Below are 12,090 nucleotides of genomic sequence, written 5' to 3' on the forward strand. Positions count from 1 at the left end.
AGCTTGTTTCAGGGAAGCTGAAGCTTGCATTGGTGCTCCCCATGGTCAGAATTCAATGACATCCAAGGAACAGTGAATTTGGGATCATCCAGTGACAAGCGGGAAGCTTATGCACTGGGAGAAGTCGAGGCATCAACATGAATATCAGGCCACTTTCCCAGAGAGCGTGTCTGTTTTGAGTTTTGAGATGAATAGGAGGCCTCTTTAACAAGTCCTGCAAAGTCACTAATGACAGCTTGATGGCCTGGCCAATGATTAGGGTTTTTTTTTTCCCATTGGCCCTATTTTCCATGACTTTTCTGGGTCTGTGCTTACCTATTTCGGACCTCTGCTGTGTTGCACACAGGCTTCATGAGATAAATACTATGAAAGAAATATTCTATTAACGAGGGACTCTGGCACACTGGCCACTCAGTTTTCTTGCCACTCTTCCTTTCCAGATCATTCTGCCACCCCAGACTTGCTGACCCCCAGCCATCCTGATCACTCCTCTATCTCCGTCCTGTATCCTCCTCCCTCTGTCCCAGATCTGAGTATAGTTCCCAGCTCTTGCCTCGTCTCCTTCTCTCTCCACCCTCCTCCAGATACCTAAATTATTTCTCAGAGTTTCAGTCTTCTCCCCTCTGTGGATGACATTCCAAAATCTCCACCCCATCCTCAACTCCCTCCTCCTCTCCAGACACCCATTCCTGCCTCTTCTCAGACAACCCCACTTAGACAATTCACCAGCCTTCAGTTAGACATGCATGCAGCAAGTCTAGAATCAAACTCAGCAGCTCTCCCGTCCCGTCACCTACTCCTGCTCATTTTCTCGTTCCTGACATCAGGCATGCATGCATTCAACAAACATTTACTTGAGTTTTAAAAAGCAAGGTTTACACCCTTAAGGAACTTGTAGATTGCAGGTAGAGGAGAGAGACAGGTCACAGAACCCCCAATACATGTGATCAGAGCTCTATCGGAGGGAAGCAGAGGGGTCAAGGTGTCCACAGAGGAGGGGATCTCAGTGCCCCTGGAGATTCAGGGGAGCTTAGCCCAGCTCAGCTGCAAGCCATCCAGTTTCATTCCTCCTCTCCTTTGGGCTCCTGATGACCCTTTCTCAGCCACATCTTCTACATCGTGCTCTTCCAAGCCCCAGTGTGCACAGGAGTCACTTGGAGATCTTGTTAAAAGGCAAATTCTCTTTGAGCAGGTGGAGGGTGGAGCCTGAGATTCTGCATTTCCTACATGATCCCAGGGGGTGGCACTGTTGCCGCCAGACTGTGCAACCCACTACATGTCCCAAGGCTCTTTCTTCCTTTGCCTTGTTGCAGCCTTATCACCTCAGGCCAGCACCAGGGCCCAGCCCACGAATGCTCTCCCTGCCTCTAATCCTAGACTGTGCAATACAGTAGCCATCAGCCATAGTGCCTACTTAAATGCAAATTAATTAAAATTTAAAATTCCCTTTCCTATTCACAGTAGCCACATTTCACATATGCAATAGCCACAATGCCACGTTATACAGAAAAGATATCAAGCATTTTCTTCATTGCAAAAGTTCTGTTGGGTGGCACTGCACAATAATCTCAGCTCCACCTAAACTAACCACAAACTGACTACCAGCCTCACCACAGTGTCAGCCCCTTGAAGGCAAGCTCCGTATTTATCTTGTCATTTTTCTCTAACTGCAGAACCTACCCCATAGCCTTTCTTTCATTTGACAAATATTTATCGATCATCTCCTATGTAGCAGATGCTATGCTTAGCACTGGGAGCAAGTGGCACCCAGAGGTGAACAAGACAAACATGGTCCCTGTCATTGCAGAGGTCACAAAACATGTGCTCCATAAGTCTTCATTGAAATGAATAAATGAATGAATCATACACAGACAACCCCCAGGGAAATCTTCACAATGATTTTCATAATTCTCCCCAACTCAGAAATTCTTAATACTTGCTTTCAATCTGCAGAAGAAAATCCAGATGCCACAGCCTGGGATATGAGGCCCTTCTGAGAGGCAGAGATGCGTGGTTAATGTCTTCGTTTGTTAGGGCTGCTGTAACAAAACACCACCGACTGGGCGGCTCAAATAGAAATTGATTTCCCACAGCCCTGGAAGTTAGGAGTCCAAGATCAATGTTGTCAACAAAGTTAGTTTCTCCTGAGGCCTCTCTGCTTGGCTTGGAGACAGCTGCCTTCTCCTAGTGTCCTCAAAGTTGTTCCTTTTCTTATAAGGATACCAGTCAGATTGGATTAGGACTCACCCTAATGATCTTAGTTTAATTAATTTTTTTTTTTTTTTTTTTTTTTTTTTTTTTGAGATGGACTCTCACTCTGTCGCACAGGCTGGAGTGTAGCGGCATGATCTTGACTCACTGCAACCTCCGCCTCCCAGGTTCAAGCGATTCTCCTTCCTCAGACTCCTGAGTAGCTGGGTCTATAGGCGTGCCCGGCTAATTTTGTATTTTAAGTAGAGACAGAGTTTCCCCATATTGGCCATTCTGATCTCGAACTCCTAACCACAGGTGATCCACCCACCTCGGCCTCCCAAAGTATGAGATTATGGGCATGAGCCACCGCACCTGGCCCCTTAGTTTAATTTAATCACCCCTTTAAAGGCCCTGTCTCCAAATACAGTCACATTCGGAAGCACTGGGAATCAGGCCTTCAACATCTGAATTTGGGAGAGACACCGTTCATCTCAAAACAATTAGAAATATGATCTTGGAAACTAACAGAACTGGGTTCTGACAGCAGCTCTGAAATTCCTGCCAGTGTGAGGGGACTTGACTTATCTGAGCCTGTTTTCTCACCGGAGAAAGGTGCTAAAGCTACCTCCCTCCCAAAGCTGTCAAGAAAATTACAAGCAATTACTTACATGAAGCACCGGGCAGAGCTCAGCACATAGTAGGCACTGCGTTAATCACAGCCACTGGCATCATCACTTTACCGCCCAGATCCCCCAGCAGCAACCCTTCCCTTTCTTGTGGTCCCTGAGCGCCCTGAGCCTTGCCTGCCCACATCTTGATTCCCAGCCCAGTTCCTTGACTCCTCTCCCTCTCATCACATTCAAACCTTAGTCTTCCTTCCCTAAGTCCTTCAGACCTTCCTTCTCTGCGTAGCCTTGCTGTCGGAAGTCAGTCCCAGCTCCTCTTAATGCTGTGTCAGCATTCCTGTCAATTCCACACCAGCTCCCAATTAACACCCAGGAATTAAAATCAGATGCTGTTAATTAGTCTGCTAACTTACCCCCACCCGCAGATATGCCACCTTCCCCATCAGATGTGAGACATTTGAGATCAAAGCCCACCATTATACCTTTTAGTCTCTCTCATAGCACCTATCAAAGTGTCTCAAATATAGTAGGCCTTTATCAACCAAGAGTTTGTGGACATAAAAATACTTACATACAGTCAATATTCGCTAACTGAGTAGGTGTAGGTGTAGGGGTGTGTGTGTTTCTGTGTGTGTGTGTGTGTCTGTTTAGCATTTTAAAAGCCATGGGAAAGAGAAACACCAAACTTAGGTGGCTGGTTCTCTCGTGAGGGAAGAGGAGGTAATCCCATGTGGATTTGGCAGTGTTGGCAATGCCTGGTTTTGTTTTTTTAAACTAGGTGGCAGCTACAGTATTATGTTAAATATTGCAAAATAATATGTCCTTACTCGATAGATATCTGCTGTTTATGGATGTATGAAGAATTCTCCTGACATGAGAGAAAATGCTTAAAATATTTGTTTTAGAAGCTATTTAGTTAGGATTTCAGAGTATAACTCAACAAACTCCTTTAATTAATATTTTATCGAAAAGGAAATATTTATAAGACATTACCAGGCTCATAAATGCAAATATAACTTCTATAAATAGGAGAAAAAATAATTTTCTGCAAGTCTTATATTCTAAAGAGAACATCTTTGTGAACCCATCTCCCACTGGATGAAAGAAGGTAAGCGAAGCAGATAAAGGGAACAGAAGAGGTGAGGCTGTACTCTAATTAACAGTGATACTACATATACACTTTCTGTTGCTTTCAAGCACCGCCTCATCAATTTTCAGACAACGAAAGGCACACTTAGCACCTCGTACCGCTCCCTGAGTAGTTCTTTCATTGCATTTCTATCCTCAGATGTTGTCTGTGCTCTTTGAGAGGCTTGGGCATGGAAAAGCTACAGCTGCTCCAAGTTTGCAACAATCGCTCAGGACTAGAATCCCCAAATTTCTCATTTTTCAGTTCTCAAGTGAGACCTGGACACAAATTTTTCTGTCTCCTGATCCAAGGGCCCATCACTGAGAGAATCTTTGCAAAACAGCATTTCCCAGAGCACCCTATATTTTGCTTTAAAGTCGGTCCAGCTCCCCCGACCCCCACCCCGTAATGGCAAAAGGAGTATCATGGTCTTTATACCTAATCCAAAAGCAACTGCTGCCCCAGGACAGAGCCCTCCTCAGGGTTTAGCACATGATTATAGTGTGTGTTATCTGGAACTGAAAACTGCACAGCCAAAGCCTCTCCCAAGAACCAGGCAATTAGGGAATTAAGAACTTTTCTCCTCAATAGTGTTAAGCCCTGAGGTCAAACAACATACGGTGCAGTGCGTGAGCACCTAGGCAAGCTGAGTCCCCTAAGGGGACACAGAGCTTTCCTGTTAGTCAGGGCCTGTTGCAGCCACGTTTAATAATCACCCCCTCTACAGAGAGAAGAGGGGCAACCAGGAGGCCCACTCTGGCTGGACCGCTCTGTGCTCTGTCCCAGGGGAGGGTGCCTGGGCAATGGACTCTGTGTACGCTGGTCTCCGAGGACCCCCAGGCCACTATTAGAGACTAAGTTTCCCTGTCACTGTCCTTACAGGAGAGGATGGACTTGGTGCCCTCCAGTATTAGTGACAAGCATTTTTCTCATTGCAATGTAATCAACCAGTTTTCTGGTCGTAGACATCATTCACTTAGCACTTGTGCTAGGTGCTAGGGGTACCCCACGTTTGACCAAGCGGTGTCTGCCCCTGAGAGAGGGGGCTGGCATGGGGGGTGTTGACCCCAAAAGTCTGGGTCACAGAGAGGGGCCAGAAGGAACACCACCGGGTGAGAAGGGCCACTCTGAACAGACCGGTCCTCAGAGGCACCTGCCGGCCCTCACCAGCAGCAGCCCTCCCTTTCAGCCTGCCCTGGCAGCTGCCTTTCCTACGGCTTCCACGAATTAAAGAACACACTCTGGTCATCATCTGTCCTCAAGGCAGGTAGGAATCCAAAAGGGAGAGCCGGGAGGCGGCGCGGAGGACGCCGGCTCTGCCCACGCCTGGGCAAGGTTGAGCTCCGTTCCCTCCGGGCTGCTCCGGCCTCCTGTCCGTGCAGGGCATGTTTCCAGCCATCGCCGCCCAGCCGCCGCCGCACGCCGGGGAGAGATCGTCCTGGGTGAGCAGCGAGCCCGGGGACCGCTAGCCTGGGTCCTGTCCCTGGACCTAGTCTACCTGCAGCTGGCGGATCGGGCCCGCGAATCCTCACTCCACTGCGGGAATCAGAGCCGTCGGGCGGGGGATGCAGCGCCCAGACTGTGGCTCCCCCGCCTTCCCAGAGGAATTCCCCCATCTGCTCCATCCCTCTCGGGAAACGGCGAAATGCTGCCAACCGTCCGCTGAGCGCACCGCGGAGCGACGGAGCAGCCCCGCCGAGGCTCCGCGCCAAGATTTCTGCCCTGATAGTTTCTCCCTTCTTTCTGTCTGTTCCACCGCACCCACTGAATACGCGGCGCTCACACACGGACACGCGTGACACGCGGCGCTCACACACAGGCATGGGACGCTCACACGCGCGCGCGCAGGTCTCCGTCCCTGGCACCCCGCAGCAGGGGTGCAGCCGGGTGGGCAGGGGGAGCCGGGGGAGGGCGCAGGGGGCCGCGGGGACGCAAGCGGAGGGCTGGATGCCTGCCGGGCTCTCTCTCCGCCTTCCTGTTCCCTCCCAGTCCTACCGAGCTGGCGGCGTCCCCGATCACATGGAGCCCCCGCCCCACCCCAGCCCGCCCCCCGCCCCACCCCAGCCCGCCCCCCGCCGCCAATGCCGGTGGCCCTTCCAGTCGCGTTACTACCCAGAGAGTCATCTGTACCAGGGACGGAGGGAGAGAGGAGAGGGAGGAGGGGACACACACACACACATACACACACACACACACACACACTGAGAGAGAGAGAGCGAGAGAGAGAGAGAGAGAGAGAGAGAGAGATTGTTCCAGCTGCTCTCGCTAGAGAAAGGGAGTGACCCAAGGGGCGGCGAGTGAAGGGACAGGATGGCTTAGGCACCTCTGCCCACAGGACCCCACGACAGGGAGAGGTTCCAGCTACAGCTCCTCCGTGGGGTCATGGCAGGGGCTGGGGAGTCCCCTCAAAAGCCCTGAGCGCCCCCTGCACCGCCGCTAAGGGACACCCCAGAAGTTAGCATCAGTGGGACTCGGAAGCTCTGATCTCAACAAGTAAGTTGTCTTCTTTTCCTCCTCCGTTTCTCCCCCAGCTCGCGGTTCTGGAGGGCAGGACGCCACCCGCAGGTGTCCATCGCCTGGGCAGCAGGCTCTCACAGGGAACCTGCTAGACTGGGAGCCAGGGGGGATAAGGAAAAGCTTAGGGCAGGTCCAAGTTTAGGGAATTGGAGATCTCCGCGGCTGCAGGCTGCCCTGGGCGTTGAGAGCCCAGCCATAAACACCTTCACTTCTGGCACTAGACCAGGGCTACCTGGGGGTGCCCCAGATCTCCCAGCAGTGGTTTGAGAGGCAACAGTGGCCAGGAGTGGGTGGGTGGGGAGGACATTTTTCACCTGGTAGGACTCTTCCTTCAAATGGGAGCAGGGAGGGCCAGGATGGGGGCGGTGTCCGCCTCAGCCTTAGATCCCCAGCCTAATCTTGCTTTCTCTTTTAAGTGTGGCCAAATTGGAAACACGGCCTTGTGATTTCTGCCCCCCTCGCTGCCCAAGTCACTTCCTGCGTACCTCCCTATCTCCTTTTAAGCAGCTTTCAAACGGTTCAGAAAGGCCAGGGGTCAAGGCTGTGAGGACAGAGGATAGGGAACAGAGAAGGCCGGCCCTGTCATTGCTCCCCTACTCTTCAAGTCAGTGCTTCTCCCTGCAGAGCTGTTGGCCCCCAGGTTTTATCTGTGCCTCCCCTCAAACAGGGCTGTCCTACCCCGGGGGCTGTGGAGGGCCTCCGGTCCGGCCCCCAAAGTTCTAGGACCCACCCTGAACATCAGGGTGAGCAAGGCCAGCCCAAAACCTGCTCCAGGAGCCTTTTCAAAAACCAGAAGAAGATCAACAGGAACGTGCCAAGTATTTTACTCTGTTTCAATCCTTTTAATAAGCTGAGATTATCATCCTCCTTCTACAAGGGAAAAATTGCAGCCCAGAGAGGCTGTGCAACTTGCCTCAGGTGCACAGCTCATAAAGGGAAATTCTCTCCTAGGTCTGACTCCAAAACGTACCTTGTTTTCATCAAAAGCCATGCTTTTTTCTGTTCTCAAAGCACTTTTCCATGTGAGGAAAAGGCTAGTATTTATGAAACCAAGGTGCCAAGCTAGATACGTTTACATGACTTCATCTTGACACCAGTCCTGTGGGGCAGAGCTTATTTCTTCTGTTTTATAGATAAGAGTAAGGGTAACAGAATTCCAGGCACTAAGTGGCAGCAGCATTATTATCTCCAGAACTCTTGTCCTCTGGCTTTAAATCCAGGGTCTTTCCACCAACAAAAGCTAATTCTGAAAGCTGCTCTTGTCTTCCCACATCCCTGCTTTTCCTCAAAGCCAGGTGTAAACTGCATCATCTGGCTGAATGAGGCCCTCAGGCTTTCTGGAATCTGAGGAATGAACAGGGCAGAGCAAATGATGTGGGAGTTAGAGGCCCGTGGTTAGACTCTGGCATAAAGAGCTTGGTCGGCGTGGCTGGTATTTTAAACTGTCTACGGACCCCACCTGAGACGGCACCATTCTGCCTAGGGGCATAAGGCCTTCAGTGGAAGGCTCAGGGCATAGGGTATGTGCTTCTTGGAAGAGTAGCAACAGGGCCACCATTGAAAGAGGGGAAGCAACACACAGAGAACGTGCCGGCTCAGGAGGCTGAGGTGAAAGGATTACTTGAGCCCAGGAGTTCAAGACCAACCGGGGCAACATAGCAAGACCCCATCTTAGAAAAAAAGAAAAAGAAAGAAAAAGAACGGATGGAGAATATGCCTATACATTCCACAAAGCACAAGGATTGTCCCCAGAACAATATTCTAGACCTACTACCTAGCTCTCCAACAAAAAGGGAACCAGCCACTCAGGCATGGCTCTTTTCTGGCCTCTCCAAAAGCTGCTATAAACTGCTGGCATTACTCACAGTCAGCATTTTTTAAGTAGCCCGCCTGCATTCAACAGAAAATGAATGTGCTCCATCCAGGGAGCAGTTCAGCTAAAGGAGGAGCCAAGGGTGAGTGGGGGTCAAAGAGAACCTGGGCCACATTCACTCTGCCCAGGGCTGTCCCCAAAGCTTAGCTGTCTGCTCTGGGATGAAGACTCCCCACCGTGGTTTCCCCGGAGTCTGCTGGCATGTCCTGAGCAGTGCAGAGCTCTTTGTCTGTGGGTCCAGCAGAGACACGTGTGTGGCCCTGTCACAGCAGTCCTCAGCCTCGCTGTCCCTGGTGCCAAGCAAGATCCCTTTGGGGCTTTCTGCAAGCACCTGACTGGGTTTCTTGTCCAGGAATTTGGGAGACTCTGAAGGCTGCTCTAGTCATCTGTGATGAAGTAAACCCCCAAGGAGGGAAGAAACAACCAGAATGCCCATTCTCTGGTTCCCATTTCCCCTTCAAGTGACCTGATTCTTCCTGCCTGCTGTGGGCGAAGCCACAAACGGGTGTCCTGTGCTTTCGTGTACTTGGAAACTGCATCCACTTTTGCATTGTTTTTTTTTTTCTTGTTCAACAACCATTCATTTGATCACCTATCATGTGCCAGCAATCATTAATTTTTAAAAACCTTGGAATGTGATCGTTGGGGCAGGGTTATGCTTTTTGTTTAGGGGAATGTTAGCAAACACTTGCATTTTCTGAGCCAATACTGATTGACTATTTAGGCTGGAGATGGAAGGATGGTGGAGAGAAGGCAGGGGTCAGTGAATCCATAGGTAGTTCAAAGGGGCCATTTTTGGATGAAAATGTTCACTGCGTATGAGCTATAGACAGGCCGTTGAGGGCTGGCAGTGTTTCCAAGAGCGGACCTGTCATCAGATAACTGTTAAGATAGTCATCAGCCATGAAGGAATCTTTCTGTGTTTTTTTTTTCTAAAGAAAAAAACAAGACGAATGGGAGTTCCAGTTCAAAAGATTGTATTGAGGTATTTGAGTAAGAATACCTGAGTGTATTTCTCAAAAAGACTTGAGGAGTGGCTTTCTCTGGAATTGTTTTAAAACAGAGTGGACAGCTTCCACTTCTGACGTTCTGCCAGCCAAGGCTGGTGTGAGCAGCTGCCTCTGAAGGCCCTGCCTGTGCAGCAGCAGCTTATCTAGTTCCTCCTACCTTGACCTTCTGATAAGGGAGCTATTCTAGTCAACAGGGCCCAGGATGGCGGGAACCCTTGCCAAGAGCCGTGCTAAGTTAAATGGTAGAGCCAAAGCTTTAACATGTGACCCTGGAGATCCTGGCTAGTGCTTAAAATGTTAACTTCCATTATCGTTCCAGGCCAGAGCAAGCTGAGGGCAAAGGTCATGGATCATCTGACCAGTTGGCAGGTGGCAACGGCACTTCCTGGTCACCAGGGATCAATCGATAGGGTGGCCAGATAGTATGGGGGACAGGAAAGGGTGAGGGTGGGGGAGAAATGGAGGGGTTGGGGAGGGAAGGAGAGAGCAAACTTGGAGTCTCATCCTCATCCCCTGTGACTCGGTGGTCCGGGGCTGGGTGTGCTGCCCACCCTACCCCTTCTCCCAGATTTCAGATACCCGACTTTACAATCAGGGAGGTCCAATGCCATCATCCTACATTATTTCCTGCTGCTCAGAAAGGAAAATGGGAGTGGGTTGCGGTGCAAGAACCAAGAGGACCTCAGATGCTTCCTGGGACCAAACCTGTGTCTCCCCCTTAGAGTGTGCCCCCCAACCCCAGGGATGACTGCACTGCTGAGCACTTGGTGCCTGGAACCCTGGGCAGTGGGAGGTGCTGCTTCTGCTTCAGCAAGGGGGCTGTCCAGCAGTGCCAGCAGAAGCCCTGGGTGTCAGGCCCCAGGAACCAGCCCACTGGACATCACAGTATGAAGGCTTCCCAGACCAAGTCAGGTTGCTTTGTGAAGTGTCCTTCTCCAGAAGAACTCCCTCAAAAATGAGTAGGGAGCTCCTACCACAGGCCAGACCTTGTGTAGGCACCTGAGCTAGACAGGCAGATCTTACACACCCGGCCTGCCCGCCCTCCGAGCTCTCAGACCACTGCCTGGGGGCGGCAGAGCTGCCGGGAGAGACTCCAGCATCGGTGCTGCGCGCCCGGAGGGAGAGGCACAGGGGTCGCAGGGGCGAAGGCAGGGTGCCCTTGGGGAGCAGGGAAGGCTTCGAAGGGGGCTTGAGAAACAGATTTGCTGGTGAAGGGGTAGAAGGAGCCCAGGGAGGGGTTTGGAGAGGAGGGAGCCAAGGCCAGACACCGGCCAGTAGGGAGGGAGGCCTGGGCCTGCGGCTGTCCCAGGGCTCCTGCCCCCAGCCCCGACCCCCTCTCCTGCGTCTCTTTCAATCTCTCTGACTCCTAAACACTCATGCTTGGTCACATTTTATTTCCTTTCTCTTCCTCTCCCTCTCTCTCTTTCTCAGTCTCGTTCTTTTTTTTCCCCTCCATTTTTGTCTTTTTTCACTCATCCTCTTGATCATAAATGCTGTTTAGTGCATTTATGCTTCTTTAACTATCTCTTTATCCACTGCAGTCATTCTTTATTTTTCCACTAAATGCTTTGATTTTGAGATCATTATAGATTCACATGCAGTTTCAGAAATAATGAACAGAGATCTGCCATTCCCTTCACCAAGTTTCTGTCAGTGATGATATTTTGCAAAACTATAGTACACTATCAAAACGAATACATAACCGATAAGAAAACAACATTTCCATCATTAGGAGGACCTCTTACGTGGCCCTTTTATAGCCACACCCACTTCCATCCCACCCCACCCTCTCCTTAACCTCTGGTAACCACTGGTCTGTGTTTGTCATCTCAAGAATGTTATGTAAGTAGAATTATACAGTATGTAATCTTTTGGGATTGGCTTTTTTCACTCAATAAAATTCTCTGGGGATTCATTTAGGGATGTGTATGTGTGCTTGTTGGGGGTGGGGGTGAGGGGTGTGTGTGTGTTTGTGTGTGGTTTTTTTATTGCTGAGTAGTAGGAATGTACCATAGTGGGAATCCTCCATAGTGGGAAGGTACCATTGCTTGTTTAACCATTCACTTACTGAATGACATCTGGGATGTTTTCACTTTGGGGCTATTATGAATAAAGTTGCTATAAGCATTTGTGTACTGGTTCTTGTGTGAATATAGATATATAGGTTTTCATGTCTCTGGGATAAATGCCCAAAAGTGTAATTGATGAGTCATCTGGTAGTTGTACGTTTAGTTTTTTTTTTTTTTAAAGAACTGTCAAGCTGTTTTCCATTGTGACTGCCATTTTACACTCCCACCAACAATGTATCAGTGATCCAGTTTCTCTGCATCTTTGCCAACATTTGTTATTGTCACTATTTCTTATTTCAGCCATTCTAGTGCTATCTTATTGGGTTTTATTTTGCATTTCCCTGATTACTAATGTCATTGACCCCAATTCTTTTTTTTTTTTTTTTTTTTTTTTTTTTTTTGAGACAGAGGCTTGCTCTGTCGCTCAGGCTGGAATGCAGTGATGCAATCTCGGCTCACTGCAACCTCCGCCTCCTGAGTTCAAGTGATTCTCCGGCCTCAGCCTCCCAAGTAACTAGGACTACAGGTGCGTGCCACCATGCCTGGCTAATTTTTGTACTTTTAGTAGAGACGAGGTTTCACCATGTTTGCCAGGCTGGTCTCGATCTCCTGACTTCAGGTGATCTGCCCACCTCGGCCTCCCAAAATGCTGGGATTACAAGCGTGAGCCACC

General features: G+C 50.0%; 1 protein-coding gene across 1 annotated transcript in view; it reads left to right on the forward strand.

The window, feature by feature from the left end:
• The first annotated feature begins 6,305 nt into the window (after positions 1 to 6,305).
• The window catches only part of KCNJ5 (potassium inwardly rectifying channel subfamily J member 5), a 28,245-nt gene continuing 22,460 nt past the window's right edge, over positions 6,306 to 12,090 (forward strand). The window contains exon 1 of the mRNA XM_055270025.2: positions 6,306 to 6,448. The gene's annotated coding sequence lies outside the window, so the exon portion shown is untranslated. The remainder of the gene's footprint in view (positions 6,449 to 12,090) is intronic.

The sequence above is a fragment of the Symphalangus syndactylus genome, chromosome 3, assembly GCF_028878055.3.
Source record: "Symphalangus syndactylus isolate Jambi chromosome 3, NHGRI_mSymSyn1-v2.1_pri, whole genome shotgun sequence".
In the NCBI taxonomy this organism is placed as follows: Eukaryota; Metazoa; Chordata; class Mammalia; order Primates; family Hylobatidae; genus Symphalangus; species Symphalangus syndactylus.